Raw genomic sequence first — 17273 nt, 5'->3', positions numbered from 1 at the left:
CTTGTCCCCCTTTTTTTTTCTTTTTCTTTTTTTCTTCCAGTAGATTTCTGAGAGACTTGCAAACTTTGAAGGTGTCCACGGAAAGCCACTCACTTGACAGCTCACAGCAACAAGTCTTGAAGAAAATAAATGAACAAAAAAAAACACAAAGGAATAAAAACAAATCGATGAACAAGATAAAATAATAACAATAATAATAATAATAATAAAAACGGCGGGCACTCACCACGGATATTTCTTTATTTTCTTTGATTATTTTGATTTATTTCTGTCTACCAAAAACCCAACCACGGAAATGGTCAATCCCGAAACCTCAGGAAGGTTGTGTCAACACTGACGGAGCACAGTGCTTGAAAGAAAAGCTCAACGTGGTGCCGACAGCTGACTGCTCACAACGTGATGCACACACTCCACCAAGTCTCTCTCTGTGTCTCTCTCTCTGTCTCTCTCTGTCTCTCTCTCTGTCTCTCTCTCACCTTCGTCGTCTTGAGCACTGTCTACTTTGGCCACCACCACCACAAACTCCAGCCAACGGCCCCAACTGGCATGCACGCCCCCCCCCCCCCCCCACCACCACCACACCCCTCCCCCACCACACATGCAGGAGTAGAAAGAGTGGAAAGAGGGGGGGCCTGGGGGTGAGGAGGGGGTGTGGGCACGAGAGGAAGACAAATATGAAAAAATGAAAACAAAAGAAGGCAGCAAGCTGCAAGCGCAGAGGTGGCTGTCGCGCGCGTGCACACATGCACACCCACACCGTTCGTTCACACACACACACACACACACACACACCGCCCCTCCCAGGCCCAGTGCAGACGACCAATAAGTGACGCCCCTCACAGCCTATCACACTGCAGCATGGGTCGTGCTGTGTGCCACACACCGGACGTCATGCTTCACTCAGGGCTGTCCCAGCTTCTCTCTCTGTCTGTCTCTCTCTCTTTCTCTACAACTCTCTCTCTCTGTCTCTGTCTCTCTCTCTCTCTCTCTCTCTCTCTCTCTCTCTGCGTGTCACATATCAGCAGCACTCTGTAGACAGTCAGCCTATCCCGCTGTGTGGCAGTGTGAGTGGTCCTTCACACACACACAGAGGCGGACCGTGCGACAAACAGGTGACACCCCCACACCCACACCCCACCACACCCACACTGCAGACCCCTCCCACAGGTAGCAACGGCCCACAGACATGGAGGGGGCGGGGGGCCGGGGGGAGGGGCATGGTGCCCGGTTGTTGCACTCTCTATCTCTCACACACACACACACACACACACACACACAGGGCTGGCGGCGGTCCAAAGAACGCTCATTTGGTGCAGTGGGCTATCTATCTGGGATACAGCACAACCATTTTGCCTTCCTCTGCACCGCCCCCCAACCTCCCTCTCCCCTCCCAGCATCGTCCCCTGATATGAGGTGGATGTCTAGTAATGCCGGTCACTCCCTCCCTCCCCCTCCCCCCCCTCCCCGCATCGTCCCCTGATGTGGATGTCTAGTAATGCCGTGATGTGGATGTCTAGTAATGCCGGTCACTCCCTCCCTCCCTCCCTCCCCCCTCCCCGCATCGTCCCCTGATGTGGATGTCTAGTAATGCCGTGATGTGGATGTCTAGTAATGCCGGTCACTCCCTCCCTGGCTGGTGTCGGGGCTGAACAAAAAACCCTGAAAGGAAAGGTCCTTAACTGCTTCTCTCCCTTCTTCTCCTCCTCCTCTGCCTTCAACCGCTTTCTACACGTCTACATTCTTCACTCCTCTGCCTTCAACCGCTTTCTACACGTCTACATTCTTCACTCCTCTGCCTTCAACCGCTTTCTACACGTCTACATTCTTCACTCCTCTGCCTTCAACCGCTTTCTACACGTCTACATTCTTCATTCCTCTGTCATCCTAGTTCGCTGTGTATGTACTGCCACTACTACTACCACCGTCAGCAATGAGATAATAGTATAAATAGTTCTTTAAAATAATGACGGTAATAATAATCCACCCTCCTACCCTCTCTGTCTGTCTGTCTGTCTGTCTGTCTGTCTGTCTGTCTCATATCTGTCTGTTGAACACATTACATGCAGATACTGATGTACCGCAAAGTCACACAGAGGGTGCCAGTCAAAACAAATGTTCACCACACACACACACACACACACACACACACACACACACACACACACAGAGAGCGACACAAACACACACACACACACACACACACACACACACACACACACACACACACACACACACACACATTCCTGGCCCGCCCCCCTCACTGACAATCCAACCAGGGGTCGATAACTCGTGACAAACTTTGATCTCTCCCTGGAAGCCACACGGGCGGAGGAGGAGAAGGGGGGTGTTGGGGGTGGGGGAAGGACAAGGGGGGTGGGGGTTCAGAAGGAGAGAGAGGGGGGTGGGGGTGGGGTGCAGGACAAAGGGGCTGGATGTTCAGAAGGAGAGAGAGGGGGTGTGGGGGGTGGGGTGCAGGACAAGGGGGGTGGAGGTTCAGAAGGAGAGAGAGGAGGTGTGGGGGGTGGGGTGCAGGACAAGGGGGGTGGAGGTTCAGAAGGAGAGAGAGGGAGGGGGTGAAGTGACTGACATCCAGTGACAGCCAAAAGGCCTAAGGCCGACACGGTATGAATGTTGGTTTTTATTGTTCGGGCACAAGGTGTGAATGCTGGTTTTTATTGTTCGGGCACAAGGTGTGAATGCTGGTTTTTATTGTTCGGGCACAAGGTGTGAATGCTGGTTTTTATTGTTCGGGCACAAGGTCTGAATGCTGGTTTTTATTGTTCGGGCACATGGTGTGAATGCTGGTTTTTATTGTTCGGGCACAAGGTGTGAATGCTGGTTTTTATTGTTCGGGCACACGGTGTGAATGCTGGTTTTTATTGTTCGGGCACACGGTGTGAATGCTGGTTTTTATTGTTCGGGCACAAGGTGTGAATGCTGGTTTTTACTGTTCGGGCACAAGGTGTGAATGTTGGTTTTTACTGTTCGGGCACAAGGTGTGAATGCTGGTTTTTATTGTTCGGGCACAAGGTCTGAATGCTGGTTTTTATTGTTCGGGCACATGGTGTGAATGCTGGTTTTTATTGTTCGGGCACAAGGTGTGAATGCTGGTTTTTACTGTTCGGGCACAAGGTGTGAATGCTGGTTTTTATTGTTCGGGCACAAACAGAAATGATCACGCCATGACACCATCTCTCTTTACCGATTTCAGAAAAAAAAAGTCATCCATTACCAAATTAGATGAGTTTAATTTGTGGCGTTTGCGTCTAAGTCAAGCCGTGGATTCAAGAAAAAATGAACTATCATCAATTCAAAATAAATTCAGTGAAAAGCAAGATACGTAATAAGATTGTATGATATACTCTGAGCACTCCCGTGAAAACAAACATTTTGCAACTTGTTTCACACGATTCATATCAGCAGTGTCTGCAGTCACATAGTGAAAACCTTCACCAACATGAACCACACGATTCATATCAGCAGTGTATTGCAGTCACACACTGAAAACCTACACCAACATGAACCACACGATTCATATCAGCAGTGTCTGCAGTCACATAGTGAAAACCTTCACCAACATGAACCACACGATTCATATCAGCAGTGTCTGCAGTCACATAGTGAAAACCTACACCAACATGAACCACACGATTCATATCAGCAGTGTCTGCAGTCACATAGTGAAAACCTACACCAACATGAACCACACGATTCATATCAGCAGTGTCTGCAGTCACATAGTGAAAACCTACAGCAACATGAACCACACGATTCATATCAGCAGTTGTCTTGCAGTTACATAGTGAAAACCTACAGCAACATGAACCACACGATTCATATCAGCAGTGTCTGCAGTCACATAGTGAAAACCTACAGCAACATGAACCACACGATTCATATCAGCAGTTGTCTTGCAGTTACATAGTGAAAACCTACACAACATGAACCACACGATTCATATCAGCAGTGTCTTGCAGTTACATAGTGAAAACCTTCAGCAACATGAACCACACGATTCCACAATACTGAATATGACCTTGACCCTCTTCACACCACCTTAAAATCCATGTTGATCAGAAGCAACAAAGGTATCATTAATGCCTAAAAGAATTTTTAAAACACTGAACTTATGTTCGAGACAAGATTTGTATTTGGGGTTATTTTATTCATGGAATATGCAAAACAACGCATTCATGACCAAAATGTCATTAACTCGCTACCGTAATGGAGACAGACATTTCGTGATTTGATATATCGGTGGCGATTTGATATATCGGTGGTGATTTGATCACATGGCGAGAAGGGAAAAACGGAACCATTGGTTCTATGTCAGGGTACAATAGAAACGACCCAACCTTAAGAAGGGAAAGGCAGGCACCATTTAAACATTGGTTCTATGTCACTGGTTCACTGACATCCTGACCTGTAAGCTGTGTCTGATCTCTGTGAGGTGACAGCCCTTCACTGACATCCTGACCTGTAAGCTGTGTCTGATCTCAGTGAGGTGACAGCCCTTCACTGACATCCTGACCTGTAAGCTGTGTCTGATCTCAGTGAGGTGACAGCCCTTCACTGACATCCTGACCTGTAAGCTGTGTCTGATCTCAGTGAGGTGACAGCCCTTCACTGACATCCTGACCTGTAAGCTGTGTCTGATCTCAGTGAGGTGACAGCCCTTCACTGACATCCTGACCTGTAAGCTGTGTCTGATCTCAGTGAGGTGACAGCCCTTCACTGACATCCTGACCTGTAAGCTGTGTCTGATCTGTGTGAGGTGACAGCCCTTCACTGACATCCTGACCTGTAAGCTGTGTCTGATCTCAGTGAGGTGACAGCCCTTCACTGACATCCTGACCTGTAAGCTGTGTCTGATCTCAGTGAGGTGACAGCCCTTCACTGACATCCTGACCTGTAAGCTGTGTCTGATCTCAGTGAGGTGACAGCCCTTCACTGACATCCTGACCTGTAAGCTCTGTCTGATCTCTGTGAGGTGACATCCCTTCACTGACATCCTGACCTGTAAGCTGTCTGATCTGTGTGAGGTGACAGCCCTTCACTGACATCCTGACCTGTAAGCTGTGTCTGATCTCTGTGAGGTGACAGCCCTTCACTGACATCCTGACCTGTAAGCTGTGTCTGATCTCAGTGAGGTGACAGCCCTTCACTGACATCCTGACCTGTAAGCTGTGTCTGATCTCAGTGAGGTGACAGCCCTTCACTGACATCCTGACCTGTAAGCACTGTCTGATCTGTGTGAGGTGACAGCCCTTCACTGACATCCTGACCTGTAAGCTGTGTCTGATCTCAGTGAGGTGACAGCCCTTCACTGACATCCTGACCTGTAAGCTGTGTGTGATCTCTGTGAGGTGACAGCCCTTCACTGACATCCTGACCTGTAAGCTGTGTCTGATCTCAGTGAGGTGACAGCCCTTCACTGACATCCTGACCTGTAAGCTGTGTCTGATCTCAGTGAGGTGACAGCCCTTCACTGACATCCTGACCTGTAAGCTGTGTCTGACCTCAGTGAGGTGACAGCCCTTCACTGACACCCTGACCTGTAAGCTGTGTCTGATCTCAGTGAGGTGACATCCCTTTACTGACATCCAGACCTGAAAGCTGTGTCTGATCTCTGTGAGGTGACAGCTCTTCACTGACATCTTGACCTGTAAGCTGTATCTGATCTCTGTGAGGTGACAGCCCTTCACTGACATCCTGACCTGTAAGCTGTGTCTGATCTCAGTGAGGTGACAGCCCTTCACTGACATCCTGACCTGTAAGCTGTGTCTGATCTATGTGAGGTGACAGCCCTTCACTGACGTCCTGACCTGTAAGCTGTGTCTGATCTCAGTGAGGTGACAGCCCTTCACTGACATCCTGACCTGTAAGCTGTGTCTGATCTCTGTGAGGTGACAGCCCTTCACTGACATCCTGACCTGTAAGCTCTGTCTGATCTCAGTGAGGTGACAGCCCTTCACTGACATCCTGACCTGTAAGCTGTGTCTGATCTCACTGAGGTGACAGCCCTTCACTGACATCCTGACCTGTAAGCTGTGTCTGATCTCAGTGAGGTGACAGCCCTTCACTGACATCCTGACCTGTAAGCTGTGTCTGATCTCTGTGAGGTGACAGCCCTTCACTGACATCCTGACCTGTAAGCTGTGTCTGATCTCAGTGAGGTGACAGCCCTTCACTGACATCCTGACCTGTAAGCTGTGTCTGATCTCAGTGAGGTGACAGCCCTTCACTGACATCCTGACCTGTAAGCTGTGTCTGATCTCAGTGAGGTGACAGCCCTTCACTGACATCCTGACCTGTAAGCTGTGTCTGATCTGTGTGAGGTGACAGCCCTTCACTGACATCCTGACCTGTAAGCTGTGTCTGATCTCTGTGAGGTGACAGCCCTTCACTGACATCCTGACCTGTAAGCTGTGTCTGATCTGTGTGAGGTGACAGCCCTTCACTGACATCCTGACCTGTAAGCTGTGTCTGATCTCAGTGAGGTGACAGCCCTTCACTGACATCCTGACCTGTAAGCTGTGTCTGATCTCTGTGAGGTGACAGCCCTTCACTGACATCCTGACCTGTAAGCTGTGTCTGATCTCAGTCAGGTGACAGCCCTTCACTGACATCCTGACCTGTAAGCTGTGTCTGATCTCAGTGAGGTGACAGCCCTTCACTGACATCCTGACCTGTAAGCTGTGTCTGATCTCAGTGAGGTGACAGCCCTTCACTGACATCCTGACCTGTAAGCTGTGTCTGATCTCAGTGAGGTGACAGCCCTTCACTGACATCCTGACCTGTAAGCTGTGTCTGATCTGTGTGAGGTGACAGCCCTTCACTGACATCCTGACCTGTAAGCTGTGTCTGATCTCAGTGAGGTGACAGCCCTTCACTGACATCCTGACCTGTAAGCTGTGTCTGATCTCAGTGAGGTGACAGCCCTTCACTGACATCCTGACCTGTAAGCTGTGTCTGATCACAGTGAGGTGACAGCCCTTCACTGACATCCTGACCTGTAAGCTGTGTCTGATCTCAGTGAGGTGACTGCCCTTCACTGACATCCTGACCTGTAAGCTGTGTCTGATCTCAGTGAGGTGACAGCCCTTCACTGACATCCTGACCTGTAAGCTGTGTCTGATCTCAGTGAGGTGACAGCCCTTCACTGACAACTCGTTAGCATCAGTCAATACAAACAACTGGCAAACAAGCACACAAAAAAGTCTGATGATCTTCACGAAGTCTGTCGGCCACTAAACAGCCTGGCACTGACCAAAGTCTGTGGCCACTAAACAGCCTGGCACTGACCAAAGTCTGTGGCCACTAAACAGCCTGGCACTGACCAAAGTCTGTGGCCACTAAACAGCCTGGCACTGACCAAAGTCTGTGGCCACTAAACAGCCTGGCACTGACCAACTGTTTTTTCAAACCAAAAGGGCAAAAAGGAGGAGCATAGAAATCAACAGCAGACACCGCGTGGTGCTCTGTTCTGACACACCCTGCACTGTGAGGGCTGCACGACATCAGGGACACACACACACACACACACACACACACACTCACACACACACACAAATACACACACACACACACACACACACACACACACACACTGAGACAGTCACACCCCTCCCCGCCCCTAGAGGCGAATCGTGACGCCACCATCCAAGAAAACAACACTGCACTTCATTCAGAAGACGTTAGGTTCCACACCCTCCCCCCCTCTGTCTCCTCCCCCTCCCCTTCCCTTGCCGTCAATCCCTGCTAATCACGCTTACACGCCTCCCTTTTCTTCCAGCCTTTCTCTTCCTGAAGCTGTCAAAGAAAAACCCGAAACAAAACGATACCAGGACAAAGGAAAGCAAGGCATGTGGTGCTGGCCTCAATTTATACACGCGTGCTTCGTGCTTATTTTTTCGCCCGCATGCCCGCGTGAAAACACACACACACACACACACACACACACACACACACTGTCAAAGACAGCTTTGTACAGGTGACTGAGGGTGGACAGTGACCCATCAGGCCTGAAGAAGGGGGTAATAATAGCTGGGGTGGGCACCATTGATTCCAACATTCCATCAACTAACATAGTCCTTCATCAGCCACCACGACCTCTCACAGACCTCAGTGCCATCAGACACCGGATCTGGCACAGCGTCCCACTGAGACTGCACTGGTCAGGACAGCACTGGATGACAGACAGACAGACAGACAGACAGACAAACGAACCCCCTACACACCCCTTCACAAACAGGACGTGAATTCTACACCACTGCAGACCACAGTCAGAAACTACCAATGACTATGAATGTCCATTCAGATGGACACACTGCAGACACTGGTATCTCTCATTACTTCTCTTTTAACTTGATCAGATTCCAAAGCGAGGCGGGGATGAATGGGAGGAGGACGAGAGACAGACAGACAGAGAGACAGAGACAGACAGACAGACAGACAGACAGACAGACAGAGCGGCCAGTCGCTGAAGCCATAAATGATGCAGCACACCGTCCTGCCAGCCCATCACAGCGGACAGCAGAAGCAGCGGACAGCAGATGACCAGTGTTGGCTGAAGGACGGCCCGCCATCACCACCTCCCCTCACCGGAAACCCGCTACCAGGGGAGGGCACTCCTCCTCTTCCTCTCTCTGTCCCTCTCCTTCTTCTCTCCCTTGTCCAAGGCCACTGACTTGTTGTTGCTCCGTTTCCTCCTCTTCACTGTCAGCAGTCCGCCTCCCTTACCGACCAGGCTGGACTTTGATCCCCAAGATGGAGGACTACACTCCCCTCCCTACTCCTCCAACTGCTACTCCCCCACACCCCCACCCCTGTCCCTCCTCCACCTCCTGTCTCAATCCCCCTCCCCCCCTCCTCCTCCTGTGTCATTAATGACGTTGAGGAAGGGCCTTCATTTCGGGCAGGGGCCGCTAGCTGCAGCCTCAGTGATGGGGCCTGGCAGGGGTAATTCGATTGGCTGTGTTGACCACTGATGCCTCGCTGTGAGGTCCGGCCGGCTCATCAGTGCGGTCCGGCAGTGGCAATTAGCACAGTGCCATGGCCAACCCCGCACCCGCCCCTCCGCCACACACGCACGTGCGCGCCCACAGAAAGGCTGTGAATGGAGCCAGTGCCCTTCGGACAGCACGCGGCGCCGGCCTCTTTGTGTCGGAATGTGACGTCAGTTCCGCTCCGCCAGGTCAGTGGCGGTGACCACACCTCCCCGGGAGGGAGGGGGCGGGGGGAGAAGGTGGGGCGTTCTGGAAAGACGGTCAGGTCTTTCTGTCTGCTCCTCTGTTTGTTTGCAGGACCTGGTTAGTGAGAAGGGGAAGTCTGAAAGACCCTGTGTGCTGTGTGTGTGTGTGTGTGTGTGTGTGTGTGTGCCATCGTCTTACACAACAGCGAGGCCACTGGTCTGACCTTGAAGAGAAAGGAAGGAAGGAAGACAGGGGGCTGGGGGGGGGGCATTTTTTTCCTTGGCCATGACAGGACTCAACATGGCCACGACACAACGTGGCCATGACACAACGTGACCATGACACAACGTGGCCATCACACAACGTGGCCATCACACAACGTGACCATGACACGACGTGACCATGACACAACGTGGCCATGACACAACGTGGCCATCACACAACGTGACCATCACACAACGTGGCCACTACACAACGTGACCATCACTCACTCAACGTGGCCATCACTCAACGTGGCCATCACACAACGTGGCCATCACTCAACGTGGCCATCACACAACGTGGCCATGACACAACGTGACTATCACTCAACGTGACCATCACTCAACGTGGCCATGACATAACGTGACCATCACTCACTCAACGTGGCCATCATACAACGTGGCCATGACAACGAGACCATCACTCAACGTGGCCATCACTCAACGTGGCCATGACATAACGTGACCATCACTCACTCAACGTGGCCATCACTGAACGTGGCCATGACACAACGTGGCCATCACACAACGTGACCATCACATAACGTGACCATCACAACGTGGCCATCACACAACGTGGACATCACACAACGTGGCAACGTGGCCATCACACAACGTGACCATCACACAACGTGGCCATCACACAACGTGGCCATCACATAACGTGACCATCACACAACGTGGCCATCACACAACGTGACCATCACACAACGTGGCCATCACATAACGTGACCATCACACAACGTGGCCATCACTCAACGTGGCCATCACACAACGTGGCCATCACACAACGTGACCATGACACAACATGACCATCACTCAACGTGACCATGACACAACATGACTATCACTCAACGTGACTGACACAACGTGGCCATGACACAACATGACTATCACTCAACCTGACAATGACACAACGTGGCCATGACAACGAGACCATCACTCAACGTGGCCATCACTCAACGTGGCCATGACATAACGTGACCATCACTCACTCAACGTGGCCATCACTCAACGTGACCACCACATAACGCGATCATCACACAACGTGGCCATCACACAACGTGGCCATCACACAACGTGGCCATCACACAACGTGACCATCACACAACGTGACCATCACACAACGTGGCCATCACACAACGTGACCATCACACAACTTGGCCATCACACAACGTGACCATCACACAACGTGGCCATCACACAACGTGGCCATCACACAACGTGGCCATCACATAACGTGACCATCACACAACGTGACCATCACATAACGTGGCCATCACACAACGTGGCCATCACACAACGTGGCCATCACACAACGTGACCATCACACAACGTGACCATCACACAACGTGGCCATCACACAGCGTGGCCATCACACAGCGTGGCCATCACATAACGTGGCCATCACACAACGTGGCCGTGCAGGAGGGAGGTGGAGGCGAGACGTGTGGAGAGGGGCCCGCACTGAAAGGTGCATGTCCTCACTGTGTAATGAGCGGAGGGTCTGGATAAACACAGGGCTCTGATGCCGCTCTTTTCACCATCTCATTTAACACCCCCCTCCCCCTCCACCCCTTAATTATCAGCAACACTTCCGCTGGGCATAAAGTACAGGCCAGGTCCCAGTGAAAGAAGACTGGCTCTTCCCTCCACAGGCCTGGCTGTACACACTGGTGGGGCTGGCTAGACACTGTTGGCACCGCTTCACTTCATCGCTCTCTCCATCCTAACCCACACCATCCGTCTGTCTGTCGGTCTGTCTGTCTGACCAACGGAAGTCTTGAAGAGTTCATTTAATACACGCACAGAGACAGAGACAGTGACAGGGAGACAGAAACAGAGGGAGACAGAGACAGAGCGAACAGACAGAACGACAGACAGACAGACAGACAGAAGGACGGAGGGTGTAGCAGAGCCATGAAGCATCCTGTGAGACAGCCGATGGGAGAACAGTCAGAGAACGACAGACAGACAGACAGACAGACAGAAGGACGGAGGGTGTAGCAGAGCCATGAAGCATCCTGTGAGACAGCCGATGGGAGAACAGTCAGAGAACGACAGACAGACAGACAGACAGACAGAAGGACGGAGGGTGCAGCAGAGCCATGAAGCATCCTGTGAGACAGCCGATGGGAGAACAGTCAGAGAACGACAGACAGACAGAAGGACGGAGGGTGCAGCAGAGCCATGAAGCATCCTGTGAGACAGCCGATGGGAGAACAGTCAGAGAACGACAGACAGACAGACAGACAGACAGAAGGACGGAGGGTGCAGCAGAGCCATGAAGCATCCTGTGAGACAGCCGATGGGAGAACAGTCAGAGAACGACAGACAGACAGACAGACAGAAGGACGGAGGGTGCAGCAGAGCCATGAAGCATCCTGTGAGACAGCCGCGGGGAGAACAGTCAGCGGGAATCCCACCCCTGGGTCAGTGCTGCGCTCTCTTCAACACTTGAAGTACGTCCCTTCAATTCCTTGCCTTCTGCTTTCCAGAACCTCCTCTGTCCATCACTGCCTTCAAGACCTCCAGTCCTTCATCGTCATCGTCATCATCATCATCATCATTATCCTCTGTCCATCACTGACCTCCAGTCCATCATCATCATCATCATCATCGTCATCGTCATCCTCTGTCCATCACTGCCTTCAAGACCTCCAGTCCTTCATCGTCATCGTCATCATCATCATCATCATCGTCATCCTCTGTCCATCACTGCCTTCAAGACCTCCAGTCCTTCATCGTCATCGTCATAATCATCATCGTCATCGTCATCGTCATCGTCATCCTCTGTCCATCACTGCCTTCAAGACCTCCAGTCCTTCATCGTCATCGTCATCATCGTCATCGTCATCGTCATCTTCATCATCATCATCATCGTCATCGTCATCCTCTGTCCATCACTGACCTCCAGTCCATCATCATCATCATCATCATCATCATCATCATCATCATCGTTCACGCCATTCACTCCACGACGGCGTTCTACCTCTACCATAACAAAGTACGTCACAAGCCAGTACCTCTTCATACCTCTACCATTACAAAGTACGACACAAGCCACTACCTCTTCATACCTCTACCATTACAAAGTACAACACAAACCACTACCTCTTCATACCTCTACCATTACAAAGTAAGACACAAGCCACTACCTCTTGATACCTCTACCATTACAAAGTATGACACAAGCCACTACCTCTTGATACCTCTACCATTACAAAGTATGACACAAGCCACTACCTCTTCATACCTCTACCATTACAAAGTATGACACAAGCCATTACTTCTGATACCTCTACCATTACAAAGTACGACACAAGCCATTACTTCTGATACCTCTACCATTACAAAGTACGACACAAACCACTACCTCTTCATACCTCTACCATTACAAAGTACGACACAAACCACTACCTCTTCATACCTCTACCATTACAAAGTACGACACAAACCACTAACTCTTCATACCTCTACCATTACAAAGTACGACACAAACCACTAACTCTTCATACCTCTACCATTACAAAGTACGACACAAACCACTAACTCTTCATACCTCTACCATTACAAAGTACGACACAAACCACTAACTCTTCATACCTCTAACACAGCCAATACGGTGTGCAGTTCGCGCCATCTGATCTCGTCGTATTTATTTATCCGACATGAGATTCTCATATTTTTGTGCAGGTGACAGTGTGAGAAACCCTGAAAACATGGAGCAAAAACCAACATTTTCTTGCAGTTACTTTTGGTATTTTCGTAATTTTCTCAGACTACAAAGAAACATGTAGAAGAGAATCGTAGGGGGTGGGGGGGGGGAGGAAACGCTTGCCCTTACCTTCCCCCCACACCCCCCGCCCTCTCCGCCCTTCCCCCAAGCCGCCCCCCCCCCGTGTCTCCCCCCCCCCAAGCCTCCCACCCCACCCACCCACATGTCAGCCGACACAAGCCAGACTCGGGCAGGTGGGGAGGGGGGATGAGGGGGGATGAGGGGCAGAGTGCTGCCAAACAAGGGGCCCTGTATTGCACACTGCGCGGTGCAGGCCGGGATATATCGGGGTCTCCGCCGTCAGGGGGTCCTTCGGTGCGTGCGGGTCATGCCGTCCGAGCTCACTGACCTGCACACCCCGACATACACACGTGCAAGTGTACGCCGCGCGCCTGCATTCCAAGGTGAAGGTTACGTTTTTCTGCTGCGGTTTTCCGTGAGGTAAAGTGCACTTCCGGTGCTTTTCCTCATCCTCTGCGATAACTGTCATGTGTGGAGATAGACAGACATCTCTGTGGAGACAGACATCTCTGTGGAGACACGACAGACAGACATCTCTATGGAGACAGACATCCCTGTGGTGACAGACAGACATCTCTGTGGAGACAGACATCACTGTGGAGACAGACATCCCTGTGGAGATCGACAGACATCTCTGTGGAGACAGACATCTCTGTGGAGACAGACATCTCTGTGGAGATAGACATCTCTGTGGAGATAGACATCTCTGTGGAGATAGACATCTCTGTGGAGACAGACATCCCTGTGGAGATAGACAGACATCTCTGTGGAGATAGACATCTCTGTGGAGACAGACATCTCTGTGGAGATAGACATCTCTGTGGAGACAGACATCCCTGTGGAGATAGACAGACATCTCTGTGGAGATAGACATCTCTGTGGATACAGACATCTCTGGGGACAGACATCTCTGTGGAGATCGACAGACATCTCTGTGGAGATCGACAGACATCTCTGTGGAGACAGACATCTCTGTGGACAGACATCTCTGTGGAGACAGACATCTCTGGAGACAGACATCTCTGTGGAGACAGACAGACATCCCTGTGGAGACAGACAGACATCTCTGTGGAGACAGACAGACATCTCTGGGAACAGACATCTCTGTGGAGACAGACATCTCTGGGTACAGACATCTCTGTGGAGACAGACATCTCTGGGTACAGACATCTCTGTGGAGACACATCTCTGGGTACAGACATCTCTGTGGAGACAGACAGACATCTCTGGGAACAGACATCTCTGTGGAGACAGACATCTATGGGTACAGACATCTCTGTGGAGACAGACATCTATGGGTACAGACATCTCTGTGGAGATCGACAGACATCTCTGTGGAGACAGACAGACATCTCTGTGGAGACAGACATCTCTGTGGAGACAGACAGACATCTCTGTGGAGATCGACAGACATCTCTGTGGAGACAGACAGACATCTCTGTGGAGACAGACAGACAGCTGGACACAGAAACACACTGACGTACACACTGACTACCTCACTGGCAGTCTGACCGACTGAACAGATTAGACAGGGTGACATACAGACAAGAGCGCACTGAGAACATTACTTGGGATAAATGAAAAGAAAATGACTTTCACCATCGTCTGGTCTGAGCAGGTGGAAGGGTTTGTGCTGAAAGTGTCTCTTGGATCCGAAAGTAGATTAGGTTGTCCTAAATAAAAGAAAAGAAAATCAATCAGTAAAAGCGATTCTTTCTGATGACGTGTCGAAATGGACGGGGGTTGAATATGGTTTGGTGTTTTGATTATGAGGCTCATCCTGCTGTACTGAAAATAAAGTAAATATTAATAAATAAATAAACAAAAAAATAAGAAGATAAATAAATAGATAAATAAATAAAAACGTTCTTTTCTGCCAAGAGTCACTGAGGAGCTGTTAAAGGAGTCATGATACCAGGCATAACAACTCGCCCCCAGCATCAACCACCTTCCATCATCACACACCCCACCTTCCAGGCCGGGTGGACTTCAACACACCCACCCCAGCATCAACCACCTTCCATCATCACACACCCCACCTTCCTGGCCGGGTGGACTTCAACACACCCACCCCAGCATCAACCACCTTCCATCATCACACACCCCACCTTCCTGGCCGGGTGGACTTCAACACACCCACCCCAGCATCAACCACCTTCCATCATCACACACTCCATCTTCCAGGCCGGGTGGACTTCAACACACCCACCCCAGCATCAACCACCTTCCATCATCACACACCCCATCTTCCTGGCGGGATGGACCTCAACACACCCACCCCAGCATCAACCACCTTCCATCATCACACACCCCACCTTCCTGGCCGGGTGGACTTCAACACACCCACCCCAGCATCAACCACCTTCCATCATCACACACCCCATCTTCCTGGCCGGGTGGACTTCAACACACCCTAAAGGGGGTGGTGGGGGAAGGGGAAATAAATAGATAAATAAATAAAAACGTTCTTTTCTGCCAAGAGTCACTGAGGAGCTGTTAAAGGAGTCATGATACCAGGCGTAACAACTCGCCCCCAGCATCAACCACCTTCCATCATCACACACCCCATCTTCCTGGCGGGATGGACCTCAACACACCCACCCCAGCATCAACCACCTTCCATCATCACACACCCCATCTTCCAGGCCGGGTGGACTTCAACACACCCACCCCAGCATCAACCACCTTCCATCATCACACACCCCATCTTCCTGGCGGGGTGGACTTCAACACACCCACCCCAGCATCAACCACCTTCCATCATCACACACCCCATCTTCCTGGCGGGGTGGACTTCAACACACCCACCCCAGCATCAACCACCTTCCATCATCACACACCCCATCTTCCTGGCCGGGTGGACTTCAACACACCCACCCCAGCATCAACCACCTTCCATCATCACACACCCCATCTTCCTGGCCGGGTGGACGTCAACACACCCACCCCAGCATCAACCACCTTCCATCATCACACACCCCATCTTCCTGGCCGGGTGGACGTCAACACACCCACCCCAGCATCAACCACCTTCCATCATCACACACCCCATCTTCCTGGCCGGGTGGACTTCAACACACCCTAAAGGGGGTGGTGGGGGAAGGGGAGAGTAGAAGGGTAGGAGGAGGGGTATGGAGGTGGAGGAAGCCAGAACAAGGCTGAGCAGGGAGGGGTGAGCGACAGGAAGGGGGTGGGGGTGGGAAGGGGCAGTGGGGAGGAGTGGGGGCAGTGCGGGGGTGGAGTGGGGGCAGTGGGGGTGGGGGGGGCAGTGCGGGGGTGGAGTGGGGGGCTGCAGGGCCTGGAGGTGACAGGCAACGTGACGACACAGTGCGGGGCATGGCTTCCTTCCCCCTGCAGACAGCTGTTCATATCACACAGCCCACCACCATCCCGCCCTATCTCCTCACAGCCACCACCATCCCGCCCTGTCTCCTCACAGCCATCACCCTCCCTCTCTCTCTCTCTCTCTCTCTCTCTCTCTCTCTCTCACACACACACACACACACACACACACAAATATATGTATGTATATATACACCCATTCACTCTCTCTCTCTCTCTCTCTCTCTCTCTCTCTCTCTCTCTCTCTCTCTCTCTCTCTCTCTCTCTCTGTGTCTCCCTCCCTCCGTCATTGATAAGAATACTCATGCGACCAGAGACAGCAGGGTCGAATAGGCGAGGAAAGAGAGGGGGGGGGGGTCAGACAGACAGACAGACAAAGAGACACAGAGACAGAGACAGAGAGAGAGGGGTGGGGAGAGAGAAAGATATGTCATCTGAAATGTGGAAATGGACGAGGGGAGAGAGAAAGATATGTCATCTGAAATGTGGAAATGGACGAGGGGAGAGAGAAAGATATGTCATCTGAAATGTGGAAATGGACGAGGGGAGAGAGGAAGATATGTCATCTGAAATGTGGAAATGGACGAGGGGAGAGAGGAAGATATGTCATCTGAAATGTGGAAATGGACGAGGGGAGAGAAGAAGATATCTGTCATCTGAAATGTGGAAATGGACGAG

Source organism: Babylonia areolata, chromosome 18, assembly GCF_041734735.1.
Source record: "Babylonia areolata isolate BAREFJ2019XMU chromosome 18, ASM4173473v1, whole genome shotgun sequence".
NCBI lineage: Eukaryota > Metazoa > Mollusca > Gastropoda > Neogastropoda > Buccinidae > Babylonia > Babylonia areolata.
The sequence above is the reverse complement of the archived record's forward strand: the minus strand, read 5'-3'. Positions refer to the sequence as shown.